Genomic DNA, 27,451 nt, shown 5'->3' on the forward strand with positions numbered 1-27,451 from the left:
CTTGCATCCATAGTGTAGCCTCTGGATTTAAGAGTAGTTACATTTCTCCAGCCTCATCCCTCAGCTTTTTACTGAAACTGTGGCGGGGAGGACACTTCGTTCATGTTTCAATTAAGGAGTGCTGCTTTAAACCCCTTCAATAGACGAATAGTGTTATTACAGTGCCTTCAGAAAGTATTCATACCCCTTGATTTATTCCACAATTTGTTACAGCCAAAATTCAAAATTGATGAGATATATTTTTTCTCACCCATCTACACACAATACCCCATAACGACGATGTGAAAACACATTTTTAGAAATGTTTGCAAATGCATTAAAAATGAAATACAGAAATATCTCATTTACATAAGTATTCACACCCCATAGTCAGTACTTAGTAGAAGCACCTTTGACAGCGATTACAGCTTTGAGTCTCTCTGGATAAGTCTCGAAGAGCTTTCCACACCTGAATTGTGCAAAATTCTTCTCTGTCAAATTGGTTGTTGATCATTGTTAGACAACCATTTTCAGGTCTTGCTATAGACTGTCAAGTAGATTTAAGTCAAAACTCTCCCAGTGTCTGGTGGAAAGCATACTGAATCAGGTTTTCCTCTAGGACTTTGCCTTTGCTTTTATCCTGAAAACTCCCCAGTCCTTGATAATTACAAGCATACTCATAACATGATGCAGCCACCACTCTGCTTGAAAATAAGGAAAGTGGTATTCAGTAATGTGCTGTATTGGATTTGCCCCAAACATAACAAATTGTATTCAGGACAAAAAGTGAATTGCTTTGCAAAACATTTTCTTCAGTATTACTTTATTGCCTTGTTACAAACAAGATGCATGTTTTGGAATATTTGTATTATGTACAGGCTTCCTTCTTTTCACTCTGTGAAAATATTAGTATTGTGGAGTAACTACAATGTTGTTGATCTATCCTCAATTTTCTCCTCTCACAGCCATTGAACTCTGTAACTGTTTTAAAGTAAAGGCCTCATGGTGAAATCCTTGAGCAGTTTCCTTCCTCTCCGGCAACTGAGTTAGGAAGGACACCTGTATTGTTGTAGTGACTGGATGTATTGATACACCATCTAAAGTGTAATTCATAACTTCACCTCGTCAAAGAGATATTCAATGTTTGCTTTAGGTGACCTTCTTTGTGAGGCATTGGAAAACCTCCCTGGTTTCTGTGGTTGTGTGTGTTTGAAATTCACAAATTGTATGTGTGGGGTACAGAGATGAGGCAGTCATTCAAAAATCATGTTAAACACTATTATTGCACACAGAGTGAGTCCATGCAACTTATATGACTTGTTTAGCACATTTTTACTCCTGAACGTATTTAGGCTTGCCATAACAAAGGGGTTGAATACTTATTGACTCAAGACATTTCAGCTTTTAATTTTTTATTTATTTTGGGAGAAACACAATTCCACTTTGATATTATGGGTTATTATGTGTAGGCCAGTAACAAAAAACAACAATTTTTATCAATTTTAAATTTAAGCTGTAACACAACAAAATATTACAACATAATGTGGAAAAAGTCAAGGAAAAGTGGTGAAAAAATTACATTGAGAAAGAAATTCACGAGGGGAAAAACATGTGAAACGTACTCTTAACATGATGCAGCCACCACTCTGCTTGAAAATATGGAAGTAGTTTACTTACAATAATATAATTTATCTTTCCATTTATCGCCAAGTAAAATGGAATAAACATATTTGAGAAAAAAATTAACGTGGGGAATCAAATTTGAGAAAGAAATTCACGTGGGGATTTCTTTGTCACGAGGGGAAAAACATGTGAAACGTGTCCGAAAACTATGTGTCTGAATCTTTTTTGTAAGGGCAGGATGTTGTTCAGCAGTGCAAGGGTGTGTGTGTGTGTGTGTGTGTGTGTGTGTGTGTGTGTGTGTGTGTGTGTGTGTGTGTGTGTGTGTGTGTGTGTGTGTGTGTGTGTGTGTGTGTGTGTGTGCGTGCTCATGTGTCTGTGCTCGTGCTTGCATGTATTATGTGTTTATCTGTCTGTGCGCGTGGTTGAGTGCATTGTGTGTGTGTGTGTGTGTGTGTGTGTGTGTGTGTGTGTGTGTGTGTGTGTGTGTGTGTGTGTGTGTGTGTGTGTGTGTGTGTGTGTGTGTGTGTGTGTGTGTGTGTGTGTGTGTGTGTCCATGTTCATGTCTAGGCGTGTGTATATGAGCTCTGTCTCTGCAGTCATAAAGCCTCACGTCAGCCCACTGCCCCCTGCCCCCCTCTCACACCCCGTGGTCCTGCAGCTGATTACTCCCACCAAACACATCCATACACTTTAGCCTAGATGTCACAGTGCATATTCATTACCCCCTCCACCGCCCAGCTGACTCCACACGGACACAGCACACCAGCCCTCCCTGGACACGGCTCCATGACTAGGGGCAGAGAGAGGGAGGAAGGGAGTTCTCTATTCATTTATTGTAGCATGAGCAATGCATTTTCAAATATGCTTATTCCATTTTACTTGCCGATAAATGGAAAGATAAATTATATTATTGTAAGTAAACTACATGTACGTCAAAAATATATCGGACTACATTTGATTACACCGTAATTACAATGCTCGCACAACTTTGTAATATTCAAGTAATTGAGAATACTATCCAAATAATGGGATCAATGCAATAGAGGTTTTCTCTATATGATAGTCAATAGTGTAACGAAAATGCCATCATGATGTCTTCCTCTGCCATTGATTTTGGTGTCAATCGTGTATGCAGTTGAGCATATTTCCCAGAGAAGAACCAAATCCCGCCCAACTGAAGGAGGCATCCACTGAGCGGGGACAAACTGTATCAGTATTATACATCTGATCAATAGACAGACGAGAGACAGAGGAGAGGAGTAGGAGAAAGTAAATAAAACAGAGTTTTGAGAGACGGGAGACCTATCCATCTCCACAACAAGCTCCCTACCTGTCACTGTCCCCCATCAGGCGAGCTGCTGGACATTTGTTTTTGGTGGCTGAGAGTGTAGTGTAGTGTGTTGAAGACTCTGGAGGGTAGAAGGGCTGGAGGGTTGGAGGGCTGGAAGTCTGGAGGGTTGGAGGACTGGAGAGTTGGAGGGTTGGAGAGTTGGTGGGTTGGAGGGTTGGAGGGCTGGAGGGTTGGAGGGCTGGAGGGCTGGAGGGTTGGAGGGCTGGAGGGTTGAAGGGCTGGAGGGCTGGAGAGCTGGAGGGCTGGAGGGTTGGAGAGCTGGAGGGCTGGAGGGTTGGAGGGCTGGAGGGCTGGAGGGTTGGAGGGCTGGAGGGCTGGAGGGTTGGAGGGTTGGAGGGCTGGAGGGTTGGAGGGCTGGAGGGCTGGAGGGCTGGAGGGCTGGAGGGTTGGAGGGCTGGAGGGCTGGAGGGCTGGAGAGCTGGAGGGCTGGAGGGTTGGAGGGCTGGAGGGCTGGAGGGCTGGAGAGCTGGAGGGCTGGAGGGTTGGAGGGCTGGAGGTCTGGAGGGCTGGAGGGTTGGAGGGCTGGAGGGCTGGAGGGCTGGAGGGCTGGAGAGCTGTATGACACACTCCTGCTCCTATCTCCTGTCACAGAGGCACATCTCCACAGAGAACAGGCACCGTGTCTCAGCCTCGCGTAGCTTCATAAAACCACTGCTTTAGTCAGCATGTCAATCAATGAAATACTCCATACACACACAAAAGCAAATACACACACACACACAGACACACACTGTCATATAAGGGCCCTCTATGAGGAACCCTGTTGATTTGGACATGGATGGCAGATGATAAAGCAAAGCTCATCTGTGGTGTGAGGATAGAGGTCAGACACAGACATGGACCAGTCAAAGAGAGAACCCAACTACATAGAACCAGAAGTCTCTGAGACATCTGCCTTAGCATAGGGTGGTAATAGAGAGAGGACGGGGAACAGTGGAATGGGGAGAGGAAGAAAGGGGGGGGAGAAGTGAGAGACAAGTGTGAATAGACTGGGACATAGGGACATAGTGTTAGAAAGAGCGAGATAGAAAGAGAGAGAAGAGAAGAGAGAACTAAAAAACACTGCTCTGTGCCCCTCTAACCCCTCTCCCTGAGCAGAGGGAGAATTACAACGGATTCCATTTCTTTCTGATGGTCTTAGCACAGCTCTTTGAATAGACACCATTCCACACAGAGTCCTGCTCCTAAGAGGGACAGTTAAGATCTGTCTTATAATAAATAAAACAATTATTATTATTGAAATTGAAATGTAGCTTACCTCAGGTTTTTCTCTAAAACCTGGCACAGAGAGTAAACCTGTCTTATATATTCCCTATGGTGAATTATCTATTACTGGGTAATATTCTGCATGATTCTAAAACTTCTTATGGCTGCGGGGCAGTATTGAGTAGCTTGGATGAATAAGGTGCCCAGAGGTGCCCAGAGTAAACTGCCTGCTCCTCAGTCCCAGTTCCTAATATATGCATATTATTAGTATATTTGGATAGAAAACACTGTGAAGTTTCTAAAACTGTTTGAATGATGTCTGTGAGTAGAACAGAACTCATATGGCAGGCAAAAACCTGAGAAAAAATCCAACCAGGAAGTGGGAAATCTGAGGTTGGTCGATTTTCAACTCAGCCCCTATTGAAGACACAGTGGGATATTGGTAATTTTGCTAGATGTCTAGATGTCAACAGTCTTTAGAACCTTGTCTGATGCTTCTACTGTGAAGTGGGGCCGAATGAGAGGGGATTGAGTAAGGTCTACCATGAGCTGAACATGCGCTGACCATGCGCGTTTATGTGAGAGCGAGCTCTGTTCTATCGCATTTCTGAAGACAAAGGAATTCTCCGGTTGGAACATTATTGAAGATTTATGTTAAAAACATCCTAAAGATTGATTCAATACATCGTTTGACATGTTTCTACTGACTGTAACGGAACTTTTTGACATTTCGTCTGCTTTTAGTGAACGCGCTTCGTGACTTTGGATTTGTTTACCAAACGCGCTAACAAAAGTAGCTATTTGGACATAAATGATGGACATTACCGAACAAATCAAACATTTATTGTGGAACTGGGATTCCTGGGAGTGCATTCTGATGAAAATCATCAAAGGTAAGTGAATATTTATAATGTTATTTCTGACTTCTGTTGACTGCACAATATGGCGGATATTTTTCTTGATTGGGCTCTGAGCGCCAACCTCAGATTATTGCATGGTTTGCTTTTTCTTTAAAGCTTTTTTGAAGTGGATCTAAAATTTCATGTATAACACTTGATCTTTGATCAACGTTTATTATGAGTATTTCTGGAAATTGATGTGGCTCTCTGCAAAATCACCAGATGTTTTTGGAACTACTGAACATAACGCGCCAATGTATACTGAGATTTTTTTATACAAATATGAACTTTACCGAACAAAACATACATGTATTGTGTAACATGAAGTCCTATTAGTGTCATCTGATGAAGATCATCAAAGGTTAGTGATTAATTTTATCTCTATTTCTGCTTTTGGTGACTCCTGTCTTTGGCTGGAAAAATGGCTGTGTTATTCTGTGATTTGGCGGTGACATAACATAATTGTTTGTGGTGCTTTCGCTGTAAAGCCTTTTTTTTAAATCGGACACTGTTGTGGGATTAACAACAATATTACCTTTAAAATGGTATAAAGTACTTGTATGTTTGAGGAATTTTAATTATGAGATTTCTGTTGTTTGAATTTGGCGCCCTGCACTTTCACTGGCTGTTGTCATATCGATCCCGTTAACGGGATTGCAGCCATAAGAAGTAATAAACCTTCACCAGTGGAAAAAACACCAAACAGTAGAGGAAAGAGAAACATACTCGGAGGAAGCCCAAAGTACGTGAGGATGGCTGGGGGGGTGGTCCGGAGGCGGGATTTCAGATAAAACACCTGAAAGCTTTAACCTGCAATCCAGAGCCATAATTACTATGCCTAATTCTATGTAAAAAGGTACTCTTAACTTGATTGATAGCCTGAAATGGCTTCTTGGTAGCTAGTTATGAGGTTGGGAGATTAGGAACCTATATAAATACAAAATAAAACATTTAGGGTGCCGTGCCCTTGTACCCTCTATGGGCATGCATACTTACACAAAGACCTCCATAGAGGAGAATTACATTTTTTCTTTGATTTAACCTTTATTTATCCAGGTGAATCAATTACAGTTTTTTACGATTGCTGACACACTACAATTTAACTTTTCCCACAATTAGCAAAACCTTACACTCAAGGAGCAAAACACAAGGCTAGATTTGCACAACTGTAAGCACATTGTCAGCTTCACACTATTTGCAAAACATTACACACAGTGATTTGCAAAACACTAAACACACTTGTATACATCAGACACAGAAGTATATCATAATGTCACTTCCTTGCAATTCAAAAGCACTGACTGTCAAATTACCACACCTATGAGCCAATCTGTTAAACACAGCCATCAGGTGCACAAACACATGATTGCTAAATTGTAGACACACCAATCAGGTTTAAGCACTATAAAAATGCAGGAGGTAGGTTCACCTGCCTTCAACCAAAATGCCTTCAACCAATATAATCAATGTCACAGGGCAACGTGGGGGTAACATCACCCTTTGCGCTGCCATTTCACAGCATGGGGTTGTCCTCCATCATGCCAAAATGGGCCCTTACAACACACCTCACATTCTCTCATTTTTGGAGCGATTGCACCACATCGTCACAGTAGGTAATGAAATGCACCAGATGCAATACACGGTCTTCTGGGACAATGTGTCATTCCACCGCTCTGCTTTGGTCCAGAACTGGTTTCAACACCATCCACAGTTGACAGTACTATACCTTCCACCATACTCTCCGTTTCTAAACCCTATCGAAGAGTTTTTCTCTGCATGGCGGTGGAAGGTTTACGATCTCCAGCCCCAGGCTCAGGTACCCCTCATTCAGGCCATGGAGGACGCCTGTGACCAAGTCGACGCCGCAGCTGTGCAAGGATGGATTCGACATTCAAGACGGTTCTTCCCGCGTTGTCTTGCTAATGATGATATTGCTTGTGATGATGAAATTCTCTGGCCAGATCCAGCTAGGCGAAGAGATAATGTATAGTATGTTTACTGTAGTATTTTCTGTACAATATTGTCCGTTTTTTTCAGATAATTTTTTATGTTTGTTGTTGTTGTTATTTACTGTAATTGTAACCTGTACTGGATACAGTATTTTAAGTTTGTCTGTTGTTTGCTGAGCTAACAGTGTTATGCACACTACTGTAGTAGCATGAAAACTGGGACATGTTTTGTTGTGATTCTCCATGTTGACATGTTGACTGATTTGGGTATATGGAGAGAAATAAATGATATTTTCCTCAGTCTGCAGCGTTGGTCTTGTGTAGTGTTTGTATAGTTGCACTTTCTCTGTGTACTTCATTTACACTACTCTAATCACTGACAATTAGACTTGCTAAAAGTGTTTTAGGTTAGCAACAGCAGTGTGTAACTGGTTCAAAAAGATTGAAGTCATATGAAATGTGTGTGTTTCGTATGGTAACAAAATATCATTTTTATGAAGTCGTGTATAGTTTTGACAAAAGTGTTCCATTTTGCAAATGATCTGAAGTGTTGTGCTACTTTGGTGTAGGGTTGTGCTAATTGTGTGTAGTGTTTTGACAAACCGGGCCCTGTTTTCAAAATTGTGCTTAAACAATTGAAAAAAACTGTAAGTACAAATTCTTATTAGCAATGATGGTGTCACGCCCTGACCTTAGAGAGCCTTTTTATTCTCTATTTGGTTAGGTCAAGGTGTGACTAGAGTGGGCAATCTATGTTGTATTTCTATGTTGGCCTGGTATGGTTCCCAATCAGAGGCAGCTGTTTATCGTTGTCTCTGATTGGGGATCATACTTAGGCAGCCTTTTTTCCACCTTAGTTTGTGGGATCTTGTTTTTGTGTAGCTGCCTGTGAGCAGCCCAGAACTTCACGTTTCGTTTGTTTTGTTTGGTGATTTTCGAGTTAATAAAATATGTGGAACTCTACGCACGCTGCGCCTTGGTCCATTCATTTCGACGAGCGTAACAGATGGCCTGGCAAATGGACATTAAATGTGCTGCATCATTTGCAACGTGACCAAGGGGTAAGGCATGTGTCCAGATGAATGGACATGAAACACAGGTTTAAACACAGGCCTAAGAGAACAATAGTAATTTAGGTATTCAAAATGGAGTACGAAAAAAATGGAAAATGTGGGAAGGAAAATGTTTGTTTTGTGCTTAAAAATCTAATTATGTTTAATTCTGCACTTAAACAAATATTTAATCTCAAATGACCAACTTTATCGATTCAACCCATCCTTTTAAACTAAAGAAGAATGCTAAAAGAAACTCCTAACAAAGGAACTCGTTCTTCCTCCTTGGCTGTTGCCTCTCTTCCTTGCCTTCTTCCTTGCCTTCTATCCCCCTATCCTCGTTTCCCACTGCAGAGCGGAGTGCAGCGCTTAAACGGCTGCACTAATTCATTACATCATTATGTAATCTCATACTAATCTGAACAGTGGCCTGCATTGCTTTGACATGCAAATGAAGTAGGGGGGCAGCAATCATCATGTCTTGTCAATGGCGTGAAAATATGCCCCGAAGCTGCGGCTTCCATTTCCCCCTCCGCTCTTTAACTATCTCTCTATCTATATTTCCCTCTTCTCCTCCCCTCCCTTGTTCCCCTCCTCCTTCTCCGTCTCCCCCTGCAAGCAGGCACGCAGGCAGGCACCCCAACAACGCAGCGGCCAGATCACACCAAACACCAGCAATCTGTTGAGGATCAGGCTCCTTATAGAGAGCATATAAACAGTGCTGCTTGTGGCACGCTCACGTACCCCCCAGCCCCCCTCCCCTCTGCCTCCACACGCGCCCCTCATCTGCATATTCATAAAAAGGCCCTGCCCCGCCTCGCAGGCAGCTGGCTGACGCACCCTCATCAGCAAACCCCTCCCTCCCCAAAGCCTCATCAGCACACGCCACCAAGCTAACGAAAGGCGGGCGGGCGGATGGACAACGAGGACCACACACAAAACCACACACGCATATACACACAACAGCAGAGTAAACAGAGAGAACTCAGAGATAGACAGAGTTAGAGAGATCTGGTGATGTGAGCTCTGCCAGTGCTCATCTAATTTGAACCCCTCCCTCCTCCGTTTCGCTCTTTCTCTCACTCTCTCACTCACTCCAGTCCTCTCATCATCTGGAACCTGGTGACGAGTGGCCCGTGATAATCGACAGCTGCTAACCAATCAATCAGCAGCATCGTAATCAGCAGCGCAGAGACAGAAAAAAAGCCCACAACTTACCCTGGGTCGTCTCCAGTCTCCTCAGTCCACAACTTACCCTGGGTTGTCTCCAGTCTCCTCAGCCCACAACTTACCCTGGGTCGTCTCCAGTCTCCTCAGCTCAGGGGAAAGCCTTGACCAGTGCTGCAGACAATTGGACTATTTCACCAGAACAATAAATAAATATTCAGATTGTACCTCATGCCATATTTTAAAATCCAAACGGATAGGATTTTTTTCACAGCATCATGCATCATAAATATGCTACAACATATAAAGCACTCACCCTTCCCTTAGCCTCTCTCTCTCTCTCTCTCTCTCTCTCTCTCTCTCTCTCTCTCTCTCTCTCTCTCTCTCTCTCTCTCTCTCTCTGTCTCTCTCTCTCTCTGTGTGTGGGCACATACAGTTTATACAGGGAAGATATATATTAAAAATCAAACATCTAGCGTAGAAGATATAAAATGCTGGTGAGTGTGATATCCTGCAGATCTGTTGGACTGTGTGTGTTGGGGAGGGGGGGTTGTAGTGGGGGTGGGGGGCAGCAGAGAAAGCAAGGGAGGGTCAAAGCTAAATGTTCTACAAAGAACAGGGAGACTGAAAGGACTTTTTTTATTTGAATCAAACACCCGAACATTCCCTCCCTTCTCTTTCCTTCCTCCTCTCTCCCCCTGCTTCCCTCTGTCTCTCCCCCTCCTTCCCTCTGTCTCTCCCCCTGCGTCCCTCCCTCCTTCCCTCTGTCTCTCCCCCTGCTTCCCTCTGTCTCTCCCCCTGCGTCCCTCCCTCCTTCCCTCTGTCTCTCCCCCTGCTTCCCTCTGTCTCTCCCCCTGCTTCCCTCTGTCTCTCCCCCTGCGTCCCTCCCTCCTTCCCTCTGTCTCTCCCCCTGCTTCCCTCTGTCTCTCCCCCTGCTTCCCTCTGTCTCTCCCCCTGTGTCCCTCCCTCCTTCCCTCTGTCTCTCCCCCTGCTTCCCTCCCTCCTTCCCTCTGTCTCTCCCCCTGCTTCCCTCTGTCTCTCCCCCTCCTTCCCTCTGTCTCTCCCCCTGCTTCCCTCTGTCTCTCCCCCTGCTTCCCTCTGTCTCTCCCCCTGCTTCCCTCTGTCTCTCCCCCTGCTTCCCTCTGTCTCTCCCCCTGCTTCCCTCTGTCTCTCCCCCTGCGTCCCTCCCTCCTTCCCTCTGTCTCTCCCCCTGCTTCCCTCCCTCCTTCCCTCTGTCTCTCCCCTGCTTCCCTCCATCCTTCCCTCTGTCTCTCCCCCTGCTTCCCTCCCTCCTTCCCTGTGTCTCTCCCCCTGCTTCCCTCCCTCCTTCCCTCTGTCTCTCCCCCTGCTTCCCTCCCTCCTTCCCTCTGTCTCTCCCCCTGCTTCCCTCCCTCCTTCCCTCTGTCTCTCCCCTCCTTCCCTCTGTCTCTCCCCCTGCTTCCCTCCCTCCGTCCCTCTGTCTCTCCCCCTGCTTCCCTCCCTCCTTCCCTCTGTCTCTCCCCCTCCTTCCCTCTGTCTCTCCCCCTGCTTCCCTCTGTCTCTCCCCCTGTGTCACTCCCTCCTTCCCTCTGTCTCTCCCCCTGCTTCCCTCCCTCCTTCCCTCTGTCTCTCCCCCTGCTTCCCTCTGTCTCTCCCCCTCCTTCCCTCTGTCTCTCCCCCTGCTTCCCTCTCTCTCCCCCTGCTTCCCTCTGTCTCTCCCCCTGCTTCCCTCTGTCTCTCCCCCTGCTTCCCTCTGTCTCTCCCCCTGCTTCCCTCTGTCTCTCCCCCTGCTTCCCTCTGTCTCTCCCCCTGCGTCCCTCCCTCCTTCCCTCTGTCTCTCCCCCTGCTTCCCTCCCTCCTTCCCTCTGTCTCTCCCCCTGCTTCCCTCCATCCTTCCCTCTGTCTCTCCCCCTGCTTCCCTCCCTCCTTCCCTGTGTCTCTCCCCCTGCTTCCCTCCCTCCTTCCCTCTGTCTCTCCCCCTGCTTCCCTCCCTCCTTCCCTCTGTCTCTCCCCCTCCTTCCCTCTGTCTCTCCCCCTGCTTCCCTCCCTCCGTCCCTCTGTCTCTCCCCCTGCTTCCCTCCCTCCTTCCCTCTGTCTCTCCCCCTCCTTCCCTCTGTCTCTCCCCCTGCTTCCCTCCCTCCTTCCCTCCGTCTCTCCCCTTTCCGTGCTCACAGGCATTCCCTCTCCAGACTTCAGCATCCTTTGAGGGGGTTAGCTGTCTCTAGGAGAGGAAGAGGTAACGCCACCTAGCAGCCTTGTACATGTTTGCCTTGGGGGTGAGATAGCTGAAAAGCCATGCGCTATCATCACTTTTGAGGCATGCAGGAAAAAAGCAAAGACAAGGAAAACATACTGGTGGTTTTACACAACCCCAAAAAAGATCTGATGCTGAATTTAACATAGGATTACACAAAACCTCTATTCTGAACCTGTGCACAGAATCCCCACTTCAACAGAGATGCTGTGATTCCTCTCCTCCCCCTTACAAAGGAGCAGTGGTGTAGAAACTGCACACGAACCAGCTAGCTACTGCCTGGCATCTATGTTTAGTCCTACAATATAACTCAACCTAAAAAGCACCCAGAGAATGCTATATTGATACATTCAAATGCTCAGGAGCTTTTTCACAGGGATATAGAATTCCTAAAAGAGTACACATGCACTAGAAGTGGTTCCCTGTATGTCTGGTGTATCTGGGTGTTAGGGAGTGACACCCAGAGAATCAGAGCAGGGTGGTGAACACCTAACGAGGGGGAACTGTTTCTCTCACTGCACCCGGTGCACCTGTGAGGCCCTGCCCACCTCATCCAGATAGTTGTCTTGCTTAACTAAGAGTGCTCTGCGAGAGGGAAAACAGGCCAAATCAAACACAGACATGCCTCTCCGGGACTCGTGGGGATCCATCTCTTGCTGATATTAGGGGAGCGGTGGAGAGGCTGGGAGGGAAGAGGAGGAGGGGCAATGGGTCTGTTGGTTCCTTTGAGTCCTGTCCTGCTCTCTCTCTCTCTCTGTTGTTTTATTAATCTAGTTTATTTCAGCTGCTGCCTACCAGCTTCTCACCCGGGAGTCTCTTCTGCCCCCCTGACCCCCTAACCACACCCTCCCCCCTCCCCTCCCCTGTTCAAATAAACACACACACACACTCTCACGTGTGTGTGTGCACTCTGCTTGGCGTCTGACTGACCCGGGGAAGGTGGGCTCTACCTGGCCAGATGACTCTGCTTGGCTTCTCCCTGACTGACCTGGGGAAGGTGGGCTCCACCTGGCCAGATGACTCTGCTTGGCTTCTCCCTGACTGACCCGGGGAAGGTGGGCTCCACCTGGCCAGATGACTCTGCTTGGCTTCTCCCTGACTGACCCGGGGAAGGTGGGCTCCACCTGGCCAGATGACTGTGCTTGGGGCTTCTCCCTGACGGACCTGGGGAAGGTGGGCTCTACCTGGCCAGATGACTGTGCTTGGGGCTTCTCCCTGACTGACCCGGGGAAGGTGGGCTCCACCTGGCCAGATGACTCTGCTTGGGGCTTCTCCCTGACGGACCTGGGGAAGGTGGGCTCTACCTGGCCAGATGACTGTGCTTGGGGCTTCTCCCTGACTGACCCGGGGAAGGTGGGCTCCACCTGGCCAGATGACTTTGCTTGGGGCTTCTCCCTGACTGACCCGGGGAAGGTGGGCTCCACCTGGCCAGATGACTCTGCTTGGCTTCTCCCTGACTGACCCGGGGAAGGTGGGCTCCACCTGGCCAGATGACTCTGCTTGGGGCTTCTCCCTGACTGACCCGGGGAAGGTGGGCTCCACCTGGCCAGATGACTCTGCTTGGGGCTTCTCCCTGACTGACCTGGGGAAGGTGGGCTCCACCTGGCCAGATGACTCTGCTTGGGGCTTCTCCCTGACTGACCCGGGGAAGGTGGGCTCCACCTGGCCAGATGACTCTGCTTGGGGCTTCTCCCTGACTGACCTGGGGAAGGTGGGCTCCACCTGGCCAGATGACTCTGCTTGGCTTCTCCCTGACTGACCCGGGGAAGGTGGGCTCTACCTGGCCAGATGACTCTGCTTGGCTTCTCCCTGACTGACCCGGGGAAGGTGGGCTCTACCTGGCCAGATGACTCTGCTTGGCTTCTCCCTGACTGACCCGGGGAAGGTGGGCTCTACCTGCAGAGCACATGTAGCTGTAGATATGTACCCCTCAGAGCCTTTAGAGGGAGGGGATCCTACAACACTCACTGGACATACATGCTTCTGCAGCACAGCCATTGACGTCTACACACACAACAACACTAGAACACTCTAGAACACGAAACAGATAGGAAACACCAGTGCAACACTGCTAAAAGTTAACTTTCCAAAGCATTGGATTATTATTACAGTAACAAAGCTCTGTAAATGAAAAAAATTGTGTTGTAATGCACCAGCCTACTGGAAGCAGCACTGTGTTGTAATGCACCAACCTACTGGAAGCAGCACTGTGTTGTAATGCACCAGCCTACTGGAAGCAGCACTGTGTTGTAATGCACCAGCCTACTGGAAGCAGCACTGTGTTGTAATGCACCAGCCTACTGGAAGCAGCACTGTGTTGTAATGCACCAGCCTACTGGAAGCAGCACTGTGTTGTAATGCACCAGCCTACTGGAAGCAGCACTGTGTTGTAAAGCACCAGCCTACTGGAAGCAGCACTGTGTTGTAATGCACCAGCCTACTGGAAGCAGCACTGTGTTGTAAAGCACCAGCCTACTGGAAGCAGCACTGTGTTGTAATGCACCAGCCTACTGGAAGCAGCACTGTGTTGTAAAGCACCAGCCTACTGGAAGCAGCACTGTGTTGTAATGCACCAGCCTACTGGAAGCAGCACTGTGTTGTAAAGCACCAGCCTACTGGAAGCAGCACTGTGTTGTAATGCACCAGCCTACTGGAAGCAGCACTGTGTTGTAAAGCACCAGCCTACTGGAAGCAGCACTGTGTTGTAATGCACCAGCCTACTGGAAGCAGCACTGTGTTGTAATGCACCAGCCTACTGGAAGCAGCACTGTGTTGTAATGCACCAGCCTACTGGAAGCAGCACTGTGTTGTAATGCACCAGCCTACTGGAAGCAGCACTGTGTTGTAAAGCACCAGCCTACTGGAAGCAGCACTGTGTTGTAATGCACCAGCCTACTGGAAGCAGCACTGTGTTGTAATGCACCAGCCTACTGGAAGCAGCACTGTCACTACTGCTCTTCATCATCAGCTAGAGCAAAATACCAGCCATGCATTGTCTTGGGGCAAAAAAGGAGTGTGTGTTTGTGAAAGTGCATGTGAGTGTGAGTGTCAGCGTGCACAAGCATGTGAGTGTGCGTGTTTGTGCACGTTTGTGTGTGTGTGTGTGTGTGTGTGTGTGTGTGTGTGTGTGTGTGTGTGTGTGTGTGTGTGTGTGTGTGTGTGTGTGTGTGTGTGTGTGTCCTTCTCCAGCAGCATCCATATTAAACGGGTGTTGGAGGGGACTGTGCTTCCCTGGATGTCATGAATACAAGAGAAAGGATCCATCTTCCTGGAATACAATTTCACAGGTAGTGACAGTAAAACTGACTCTCCCCACTGAATGCAGACAGAGGGAGAGAAAGAGATGGAGGGTTGGCAAGGGAAAGATACAGAGAGATAGACAAAGACAGACGAGCCGCCAGCCATTTTATGAGCTGTGGTACATTTCTAGGTTTCTCTAGTGCATTTCATATTTAACTTTGCTATTGTAAAAAGTAGACTGATTGGTCCTATTTGATTCCATGCATGGTGACCTTATTCAAGATACAGTTTCTACATCTCTAACTTGATCAGATAAATGGATACATTAGGTCAGTCTGCTGGCCCTGCCATGCTCAACGAACAATTAGTATTACACTACTATAAAGTCTAATTCAAATGAAATATATATATATATATAGGATAGGATTCTAGCTCTTTAAAACACAGACCTTTAGATCTGGGAAATGGAAAGTTTGGCGTAAGTTTTTTCTTATCTCTAGATCAATTTAAAGAAAATAAATGTAAAAGTTTTGCATATGATTAAAAGCCCTAACTCTAAAAAAAAGTCCTTACCCAGCTGCAGAGCTGTGCTGGTGTTAATGGAACGTTCTTCATTCAGCCAGAATAGAAGAGATAACATATGCAAAGATATTATTCACATTTCCTCTCTGAACTGTTAGTGTGATATGACTCTGAGTTTTATATTAATTATCTGATGAAGATGAAACATATGCATGTCTTCATTACAGTGAATTCCATTAAGGATGTGAGAGTGGCAAATACAGGTGGGAATTTCCACAATTATACCTGGTGTATCACTGATTATAATTAATATCATTAACTAATCAAGCGGATTTTCTCCTGTTTGACTAAAAAGCAGCCAGTGTATTTAACACTAAGCTAATTACCTTAATCATGCGCTAGATGAAGCGTTAATTAGGGCAATTAAATCACAATTAACACCCCCTCGAGAATAAGGTGATTATTCAAAAGGGAATAAAAGTAGTGGATGAAAAAAAATTGCTTTGGGTTTACCTTCTAATAAACAGAATAAGAAACAGCAATAAGAAATGTCATTATTTGTGGCCAATGGGACATGGCTAATGATAAATGACAGCTGTCTGAGAGGCCGTAGCTCCCTCTGAGGATGCAGAGGAAAATTCCCCATTGTCAAAGCCAATCATTCCGGTCCTAAACATAAGCAAGAAAAACAGTGTCAAGTTCAAGTTGAAGGAACAAAGAATCCAGGAGGCTGAACAATTAGAACAACAACACAAAACATGGCACAGGTATGGAAAAGCCAACCAGAGCAGAGCTGACAACCAGTAGATGCAGTGAGGATCAGAGCACCACTGATACATACTGGAGCTGTAGCTGGCCCCTGCAATCTGAGCCGCCCGCCGACCAGGAGGGAAAAGCTACACTACATTCTCTCCTCTTGTTCTCTGCCTTCTTGGCCAGTGTTCACAAGAAAATGTTTCTCCTACCCAGTCATCATGTCACACAAAACATTCTCCTTTATAATATTGATAGCTACTCTAGTTCATGCAAAACCATTGTGATTTGGGCATTTGTCTAGTTTACACAAGGTGTGATTTTCTTCTGTTGGTTCTATTTTCATCTGTAAATGCTGTTTGCGTTGAGAACAGAGACAAATACAATACACAGACAACAGAGGTGAATGTGTTGTTGTTGTTCCTGTTGTTTGTGTTGTTCCCCCTCCCCCAGGTTGATCTCATAGAGGCAGCAGATGAGATGGTACAGTACATTAGGGTGTAGGTAGAGAGGAGGTGTGTGTGTGTCCCGGGCGTCTCTCTGGCCATTGTGTTCGCCTCAGCGGCCGGCCATCTCCTCTCCAGGCCTCTCAGCGGAGGAAGGCACAGCACGCTCCGTGGACATGGCTTGATGAAAAACATGAGTGACTAGATTCATGGTTATCAGAGCAGCTGATGAAATGGTAGGGTGAGAGGATGATAAAAATGGGCCCCACTCTCTTTTGTATTATTATTCAAAGAAGAGGCAGAAGATGAAGAATACAGAGATGTCACAAGAAGGAGAGAGAGAGAATAAAAAAAACTGTCACCCCCTCCCAATGTCCTCTAACCCTCAACCCACCTCCAAGACAGAGGAGTAACAATATCAACCAGGCTAAGCCTTGCCCTCGGCCACCAAAACCACCAGAAACACTGTATACCGGCATTCCAAATCAAATTCACTCTCAAATACAAATGATATGGTGGAAAATATCAATATCTGAAATGTATATTTCATAAAATGCATATTAATTACATGACTAAAATAAAAATGTTTAAATAATAAAGTGCTTTCAGAAATGAACTTCTGTCAAACAATTAAATAACAAAAGTTAGTAAAATAAATAAATAATTCATGACTCATTTCAGCATGTGAAAACATAGATGTATATTATATTTTGTTTAAATATAGGTTAAAATAAGTGTACTATTTACAGGGAGACTGAATAAGATGTAGCGCTTCTCTCCAGAGTCCGACAGATTCTTGTGGGGATTCTTTGCACCGGCTGGTGTAGCAGAACAATGATTCCATCATGGTTGGCTGTGGTTTGGGGACACGCAAGAGATTTAGTCCGATCGGGCTCAGACTTTGGCACTATGGCCAACGCCTAACCGTAACAGCCTTTTCCACTTTCAGCTCCCTCAGTGGGCTCAACTGATTCATACCAGACACATCCGTACATGAGTACAGCATCAGCAAGCCATCCGTATTTCTATAGAAATAGAAACATATAACAAATAATCCAAATAGAATGTATTAATATATTCAATAATTAACTTTGAATACAAAATACCATGTTAATATATTTACTTGTTTATTCGAATAGCAAGTTCAGCAGAAATACTTGCACATACCTAAACAACTATTAATTTAAGTAGTACTATTAAATTTGACCATTTCAGTTTTTATGTTTAATTTACTAAACAATTTTAGAACAATTAGATAATGAACAATACTAATATAAACATATTTAAATAAATGTTTGAATTTGGGATATTATGACTGATAATTTTCATATAACAAATGTTAATATTGTATTTTATATTCATGTCAATACGATTCATGTGAATAATTATTCAATATAATTATTCAAAACAAAACTTTGAATTGAAACAATAATTTCAGCACCTGTGCTCTGATGACAATTTTTTTATATAGATCTCGGGGATAAAATGTAAGTTACATGTTTAAATAAAATACTTTACCCTATAATGTAAGTAACATGTTTAAATAAAATACTTTACCCTATAATGTAAGTAACATGTTTAAATAAAATACTTTAGCCTATAATGTAAGTAACATGTTTAAATAAAATACTTTACCCTATAATGTAAGTAACATGTTTAAATAAAATACTTTAGCCTATAATGTAAGTAACATGTTTAAATAAAATACTTTACCCTATAATGTAAGTAACATGTTTAAATAAAATACTTTACCCTATAATGTAAGTAAGATGTTTAAATAAAATACTTTAGCCTATAATGCGTTGTGGTAAATGCTGGGCTGGTTTACTGGTATGTGAAATGGAATGAAACTGGCATACGTCACATCACCTGTGCTGTGCTGTGGCCGGCTGAGGTGGGGATTTTGAGAGGAAAGGGGCTCCTCTGGCACCAGGGGGAGAGAGGAGGGAGAAGGGGGAGGAGATGGCTGTACTGTTTGTTTGGAAGAGGGTGAGCGAAGGGGCAGGTTAGATTCTGCTGCGCCACAGATTCCCCCAAAACCCTTTTGTCCATTTACTCCATTTTAGAGTGGCTTTATGGAGAGATAGCTTTCTTTGTGTTTTCCCAGAAAAAACATAGCAAAAACACCTCCAGCACTCCGCTAGAAAAAGACGCTCACAAAAGCATTTAGAAATGCCTTACCGTCCGAGATCAACACGCAGGACAATGTCCCCTTTTCTCAGCTATTCTAGATGGAACCTTGCTGATAATGAGCACCTGAGCACACGCTGCTCCATGAAATAAAAACTTTACAAAGCCTGCTGTGTGTTGGCCACAACTTTCCTGATATGAATGTCTTTACAAAAGGATGCTACTGAATTAGACACCTCAGTCCAGAGGCACAGAGACATAACCAACATGTTTCCACCTAGGTCAGGACAACCACAGCTATTCAAACAGCACATAGAGCATAAGTTAAAACCCAGGACACTGACAACCCAGGCGCTGAGAGCTGGGAGAGAGGAAGAGCCAAGGCCAGATGGATGATGACAGTGACAGAGGTACACAGCAGTAGCAGTAGAGCCCCCCTGCCTGTCCCACAGCTCACAGAGGTCACAGGCACCTTGTTAGAATACACCAGTCTAGCACTGCCTTCCCCAGGTCAAGTCACTGTGGTGCAAGACAGAGTACAGGTAAACATACTGAACCACACAGGTTACCAAGAGAGAGAAAGCAAGGACATGTCTATTGTATTTCACTCTATTTATCTGGAGAGAAAAATATATATATTTTTCATTGAGAAGCTTTACTGGAGTGGAGAGGTTTCAACTATTCAAATCAATACAACACATTCCTCAACTAATACAACATATTGCACATTCATTTCTTCAGAGTACTTGTAAAGAACTAAAATAATTTGGAATCAACAAACCAAAACATTATTATTATTGGGGTCTGAGAAAATATTAACCTAAACCCAGTTTAAATTTTACATCCCTGAAAAAACAGTAATTATCACCACAGTATTAATAAATTAGATGATCTTACAGCTGAACATCCTTTGTTTTTCATACAAACTACATCACTCTAATATGTACATGTTACAGCAGTACAGCAGTTGAAGCTAAAGGCAGAGACGATCATGTTGGAGTATCAGAGGTGATTCTGCCTTCCTAAGCCAGTGTGAGGTGTAGAAGAAGGTGCCATTACCTTAAGATACGCATGTGGCGTCTTCTCAGGTGGGCATCTAGCAAAAGAGCATCTGGCAAGAAAGGCTGAGGGCCTGGGGTGATGCCATGTTCACTCTGCAATTCTTTAAGCTCACTGAAGCTGAACAACACAAAACGCACAAGAGAGAGGGAGAGAGAAAAGATTTCAGATTTCAGGTCTTTTTACCCCTATGTTATATTCGGTGAATTGTGGAATCCTTGTAAATCTTGAGTTGGGGCACAGAGATGGTGCAGATGGGGACAACATGGGGACATAAAACTGAAGCATTACTATACACATTATTATAAACAACATTTCCCATTCCCTCCTTTGGATGAGCTATTTCAATGGCTCTCTTTCCATGCCAGGAGCATTTACGACTGTAAGTGATACCACTGGCTTTTACATTTTCTATGCACTTCCTTGTTTTCTGGCTTTAAGAAAAGGACTAAACCTTGCTTCTATGCGCATGAAATGGACTGTACGCCCAGTGTGTGTATATATGTGTGTGTGTGTATATGTGTGTAGCATATGTGTGTGTGTTTGCACTGACTGAGTGACAGACTAAAGCAGCCAGATATGGGGGGACAGAAAATGGCTTTTTTTTAATGATTATATTTTTTTAGGGTGGGGTGACCTGACACCAGCTCGGCAGGGGCCCCAAGGGGACAGCCTAAGAAAGATGAGAGATGCACAAGGATAGCGACTGCAACAGTGAGAGGAGATGAGGAATCAGAAAGAGATGGAGGAAGAATGAGGAATGAAGACGGGAGGGAAAGAAGAGGCCGGGAACCTCACAGAGCGAGGGAAAATGAGACATGAGGACTCTCTTATTTATGCCAAATCCACCAGACACTGAATCCAAAAGATCTCAGCGGTGCTACCCAGCCTAAATCACCCGCCTGCCCCTCATCACAAATGGGGCTGTGGCCAGACACAGAAGCAGTGGGAGAGAACGGGCGGATCAACACGGCACCGCACGAGCTCATACACAACAAAACAAATGTTGTCATCGTGCCGATGCACGACTCACACACACACGCCAAATTAAGAGTTCTTGGGGGCTATACAAAATCAATGCCTTCATAATCATGTCCCCCTTTTTCAAAATCAACCCAATCACACATCAAGGGCAGTTGGGCAGTGGTTGGGTGCTGTCGTGTTTTTCTTGTTGTTTTGTTGGGTTGTTTTTTCATGTCTGAAATGAGGCGTCTGAATGGCGTCGGGGTAAATGTGCCGACTGTGCAGTGGGTTATCCTTGGGCTTATCATGTCAGGCCATACCAATTCATTTCATATTCAGCAGAATGTCTGTTCACTGCAGGGGGTTCATGGTGCTACCTAACCCACTCCCCTTTTCTCTTTGATTTGGCTCATTTGAGCGGCGCGGTCCCCGGCAGCTTGATAGAACTGCCAGCTCGGTGACTCTGCCCCCTGGAAGGGGATAGGAGGGGAGGGAGGGAGGGAGGGAGAGGATGGGGGAGGCAGGTTGGGGAGGCCTCCCCGAGAGCGCTGCCGTAAGTGACGGGTGAGCAAGAAAGGCTCAGTGTGCAACGCCGGGGAAACCTGAACAGGGCCCACCATCTACTGGCTGAGACGGGGTACTGCCAGGTGGCATCAACAGGGGACCAGGGAGGGGACAGGAGTGTCCCCATGGAGGGGGGGGGGGTCAGCGACATGGCCTCTCTCTCATCTCAAGAGATATCTAAATATGTATCCATACTCTTTGTGTAACCATATTTTTATTTTATTTATTCAAAATCCTTCCTAATCAGAAGCAATCAAATACTTTCAGATTCAGGCTACTGCAGTCAAAATCAATTAAATGACAGAAATCTAATTTGACTCATTTCCAGGTATGCATATAATCATTTTGGCATACTCATTCATGAATTACACAAAATACCGAAATAAAAGGAAATATTTAACTACATGCTTTTGTTGATATGATGCTCTTGGTCTCTAGCATGGTAGAACAGGAATGGCTGTTTGCATTGATTTCCCCCAACATGCACCACTCCCTGCTCACTGTGAATTCTGGTAGCTGAGAGGAGCTGAGAAAAGACAGACTGTGAGCAGAGCGAACAGCGTTTCCTCTCAAACGTTTATGAAACCTAATTGCAAAGCAAATTGTTTAAAAATACAATCTTATAAGAGGAAACACAGAGACGGAATTCAAAAAGAACCTGCTCCTTTTTTATTACATCTGACAAGGTGCAGAAAATGATCCCTTTAGGTCAAAGGTACAAGAGACATAACTGCCTCAATTGCCCATAATGGCTCACATATGTGGCCACGGCCTCCATTTTGCCTCAATCAATTTCAAACACTCAAATTCATACTTATTTTAGACATGGAGAGAGCGGGTGTTCCCGGCTCCGCGTGCACGGTCAAAGACGGGAGAGAGTGAATTCATAAAAAAATTAAATCATTGTATTTCAACCTTTCTATTTCTCAAGGTCATGTTAATTTATCACTACAGGGTGTGAGACGGAGACTGGACCAAGGCATGAGTGTATAATGGCATCGGGACCAACGGCTTTCGATGTGGGGATGAGGGGAACTTCAGCGCTCGCTCTTTACCTTAACTTAGGCTTTTTGATTAGATGTCCAGGTGCACCATAACCTTGGGGTTCCACAGATGAAAAGGGGAGCAAGAGGCGCGGAGAAAGGGGGAGGGTTAAAACGCAGACAGACTGACAGACAGACACGGGCAGGATAGAATGGAACTGCATGGGGCAAACCTATTCACAAGGAAACCTATTCACAAGGAATTTCCATCTCCCTCCTTCCGTACATAAAAAATAAAATACAGCGAGGCACCATTACCCCCAACCCACCACCCCCCCCCCCCCCCCCCCTTCTACAGCCCATGAAAAAATAAATGTTGTTTTCCCATCCCCGCCACAGAGCGACGTTCCCCTCCTGCAGGATCCCCCCAGTCCACCCAATCTCCCTCTCAAACTTACGCACTCGTTCTTTCTACCAGCAAGGCTCCATTTTGTAATAAGTTCTGATCAGTGTTTCTAATTTGCATTCTACTCTGAGAAAATGGAGGAACAGCCTTGATGGGGGAGAAAATGGAGAGAAGGTGAAAAAAGAAAAGAGGAGACTAAAACAAAACAGTCAAATAATGGATAGGGGCTGGATGAGGGTGTTTGTGTGTGAATTGTTAGTAGTGTGGGGTTGCATGTGTGGGTGTCAGAGCATGCAGAGTAAAAACACACATCTGTTGCGTGTTTGTGTGTTAATATGTGTGTGCGTGCGTGCGTGTGTGCGTGTGTGTGTGAGTTAACAGAGCCGTGGAATCCCTAAAAACCCTCATTGTACCATTTGCTTATTTAAATTCAATCACACAACCTTGCTCAGTACTGAAGTAGACGGGCGGCAATATGAAGGTGATCAGCTGACCAATGAGGTAAGACTGCAATTCTATTCCAGTGGCTGCCTCCCTGCCTATGAGAAACTGAGCAGAGAAGAATTACAGCACTGTCGTCCCTTCATACTTTTCACCCTCTGGCCAAGGCAACAAAACACACGTAACACACAGGGGTGTCATCAAGGATGTACTACAGCACATAGCCTACACACTAACAGATATAAACACTTGAACACAAACGCCCCCATTCACTAAGGACAAACCTCTCTCTACATAATGGAATCATTTAATTGCACATGTGCTCAACTGGCTTCAGCCAAGTTGCGCCCCAAGGTCAAGATTAATAAACCTCAGCAACTGATGCAGTCTCATATAGAAAGAGCTCTACACAGAAGGAGAACTCAGACTGCAGAAACTCACAATGTGGGAGAGGAATTAGGACCATAAAATACACCCCAAAAACTAAATAAAACAATGTGTCAAGTGAGACGTGTTTAGAATTCCCCGTCATTCATGCATACCTTATATGGAGGGAAAAGAGTATATGGTTTGAAACAGATAATGGACTATTACTATTGCAGGACCACAAGTAGAGACCGTGTGGTGGGGTGAGCATTCATTTTCACTTCACAAGAATTCATTGCTCCCTGAGACACAGTAGCACCTGTTAGCTACTGACACCTAGCATTGTTGCTAACTGTGGTATCAACTATGGACTCGGTGACGAGCTGGTTCAGCCAGGTAGTTACAGGCAATCTATGCCCATTAGGACAAACTAGTGACGAAGCTATGGTTCAGACAGGAAACGCCACATATTCATTTCACCATTTATTAGAAGATGACAATACACACAGTACATTAGTCTTAGTGTTAGGCTCCGCTCATGTGAGCTATAACAACAGAGATGGTATGCTATTCCAATCCCCCTGACTGAACGAAAGCAGAGTCCAAACAGGTGGAGGCTGGGGTGGGTGGTAGGAAAGAGGAAATCAGACATGCATGGCGAGTAACACGTTACAGCATTAGCATGTCACCAAGAAGACCGGTGCAAAGCTTGCGCACGGCAGCCATCAGAGAATGTGTGTGCAAACCTGGTCGACTAAATAATAAGTCTGATGAATCTATGTGGTGCAATATCAGATGATGCAACACTCAGGTTTCCTGCGCTTGATGTGTTGTCCAAAACACAAAATGAAGATACAATCATATTTACCACGATAACAGTATTACATATGATAATGTACCTCAACATCTACCCAACATTGCAATGAGATTTGTTTAAACCAGTCACAATAAGGATTAGCAGTTAAAGATTAGCAGTTAGCGGTGATAAGCACAGAGTGTGGCTGAGTGTGATGGGTTCCCATGTTGATTGGGCCAGTGACAGAGCTGAGTGGACAACCAGGTCTGGCTATCTGTGCTATCTGTGCTAACCACTCTGGGATCTGGACTTGGGGACAGGAAGCAAAGAGCAGGACAGCCACTTCCTGAGGTCCCAGGGCTGAGGGCCAAGGTCTTGGGGGAATGTTAATAGGTGGTTAAGACGACATCGAGGATTGGGGAGATAGCAAAGTTAATTACAGCTTTGCTGAAGCGCCCAGCTTTTTTCTGTTTCTGAATAAAATACGTTTTTCATTAATGGTGTCGAGGAGATCAACGGTTATCAGCACCTCCGGAGGGACGGTGGGGGGAAAACAATCACAGATTCTTTCACACAATTTCTCCATCTAATTTCCGACCGTGCATTTCGGGAACAAAATTAATTTCCTCGGCTATCTAATAAATCAGAAACAAGTGATTGCTGGTGGTGCCAATCCAGGCAGGCACAATGAGATCTCCCGCTGTTCCTGCTCTCACAGAATGAATTGCGTTGTCTTCGTCTCCCTGCTGAAAGCTGAGAAACGTCACCAAGATTGCGCTGTAAGCCCTGCCAGGGATCCCCTCCAGCAGTGCACCACCAGCCTGCTTCTCTCCTCCCTCATCTCCCTCCATCCCTCCATCTCTCCCACCACAGGGCCCTCTCACTCTTCCACTGAGACAGCTTCTCATGCTGAGGAATGCTTTATTGGTCAAATCATTAGCAGCAGGGTAAAAGCAATGGCACCGCATTCTGACACATTCAAATTTCTCAGAGCACCAAATGTATAGTTATCTTCTTTCATCCCTTTACTTCCTTGTTAGTTCCTACTTGTTCTTGGTAATCCACTCCATTGGTTTATCATAGCATTATCTACTCTGCACACTTAAAGGAGCTCTGCATTACGGCTTTATTATTCATGGACTTATATTGTGTTTCATATACTACATTATACATGCAGTGTCTTGTTAGATTCTATGCATGTTTTCTGCATGGCTTCCCTTTGAAACAACTGGGGGTTTTTGAACATTAGCTATACGCTAAGATGCCCCAGGCTACTTCGGCAAGGTTATAGAGCATTAAGAGTCTGAATGCACATCCATGGAGGTGAGGGGAGTATCTGGGAGGGTGAACCCAGTCCCCCCCTCCTCCAGTCTGGGCCGCGCTCCGGGGGAGGTTTCTGGAAAGATCCTTTTCGAGAGGGTGGGGGTTGGGGACAGCGTGGAATGGGAAGGAAGGGTTAAACGATGGTGTTGTAAAACATTTATCTGCTTCAGATAGAGCATTAGATATCCCAGACCGCATCCCCTGCCATTACAGAATTACCCTAACTGCTGCCTTACTGTGGCTGAGCTGAGAGGCCGTGCCGAATCCCTCTCCACCGGCCTATTGATTTTCACGCCCAGAGACAGTGTGCTCCCAAAGGGCAGTAAATTATAGGGCATTTTACAGGGAATTACACCTGCACTGGAAACTTTACAGGGACACGGGTGTCACGGATCCTCCGTCGACCGAGAAACTGGAGCTAATGTGGAGCTCAATCTAGTCCGGCCACACACTTACACACACCCCGTTACAGTACACATTCACACACAAAGTGCACGCACACACTTGCAGTATAAAGTACAGACACACACACAAACACACACACATAGCAGCAGCAGCAGACAAACACAGTATATCAAGGTTTCCCAGGAACAAAAAGTGACTCCCCCATCACTGTGGAATTACAGTCAAATAACAGATCCATTGAGACCATTTCATGATGCACGATGCAACTAAATGCCTCACTGTATCTGACCCACAGCTTGGCAACAGAGCTCACCTGGAGGAGAACGTACACAGCATGGGCCAAGAATGCAGGTGTCATAAAGTGTGTGAGGGCTTTATAGGGAAAAGTGAATATCATAAGGACTGGATTAAGTTATATAGTCATACAGGAATCAAACCATCTCTTTGGATTCTCTTCATCATTGAGTGTTCCAGCATTTTTATAAGCTTATCTCTCATGCAGGAAAATATATCAGAATGTCCAACTGTGTGCAGACTAGAACCTGCTGGGGTCTGATCCATTGACATCAATTCTCACAACATCCATATTAATGTTGTATGGGAGCGACCATATCCATGTGTTTGTATGGGAGCGACCATATCCATGTGTTTGTATGGGAGCGACCATATCCATGTGTTTGTATGGGAGCGACCATATCCATGTGTTTGTATGGGAGCGACCATATCCATGTGTTTGTATGGGAGCGACCATATCCATGTGTTTGTATGGGAGCGACCATATCCATGTGTTTGTATGGGAGCGACCATATCCATGTGTTTGTATGGGAGCGACCATATCCATGTGTTTCTATACAGCACAATGGTGATAATTTACCGTTAACGGTGTGTGTGTGTGTGTGTGTGTGTGTGTGTGTGTGTGTGTGTGTGTGTGTGTGTGTGTGTGTGTGTGTGTGTGTGTGTGTGTGTGTGTGTGTGTGTGTGTGTGTGTGTGTGTATGTGTGTGTCTGTGTGTGTGTGTGTGTGTGTGTGTGTGTGTGTTAGGTTTAGGGTTACAATTAGGGTTAGAGTTAGAATGAGTGTCAAGGGTTAGGTTTAGGGTTACAGTTAGGGTTAGGGTTAGAATTAGTGTCAGGGGTTAGGTTTACAGTTAGGTTTAGGGTTAGAATTAGTGTCAAGGGTTAGGTTTAGAAGTTCATTTTAGGGGTTTGGGATTAAGGTTAGGATTAGGGTTAGGTTAAGGGTTAGCTTAAAGGTTTAGGAAAAATAGGATTTTGAATGGGAATCAATTGTTTGGTCCCCACAAGGATAGTAAAACAAATGTGTGTGTGTTTGATCCTGGCTCTGAAGCAGCGCTGTTTACAATAGCGTGTGTCATGTCAGAGTTACTGAGAGGCAAAAGCCCCAAGGATAGAGGTTAATACGGTAGAGAGGAAGACTGTCTCCTTTTAACATGTGATACATGCCTGAAACAAGACAGAACATACAACTTGACAAGAGTGCAGACCTAGGTACTGTAAACAAAATTACACGAAAAACAGTAAGTTATTTTCCCCCGCTCTTCAAGTACAAGAAGCTACAATAGGCTGGTAAGACAT

The sequence above is a fragment of the Salvelinus namaycush genome, chromosome 30 (assembly GCF_016432855.1).
Source record: "Salvelinus namaycush isolate Seneca chromosome 30, SaNama_1.0, whole genome shotgun sequence".
NCBI classification, from domain to species: Eukaryota; Metazoa; Chordata; class Actinopteri; order Salmoniformes; family Salmonidae; genus Salvelinus; species Salvelinus namaycush.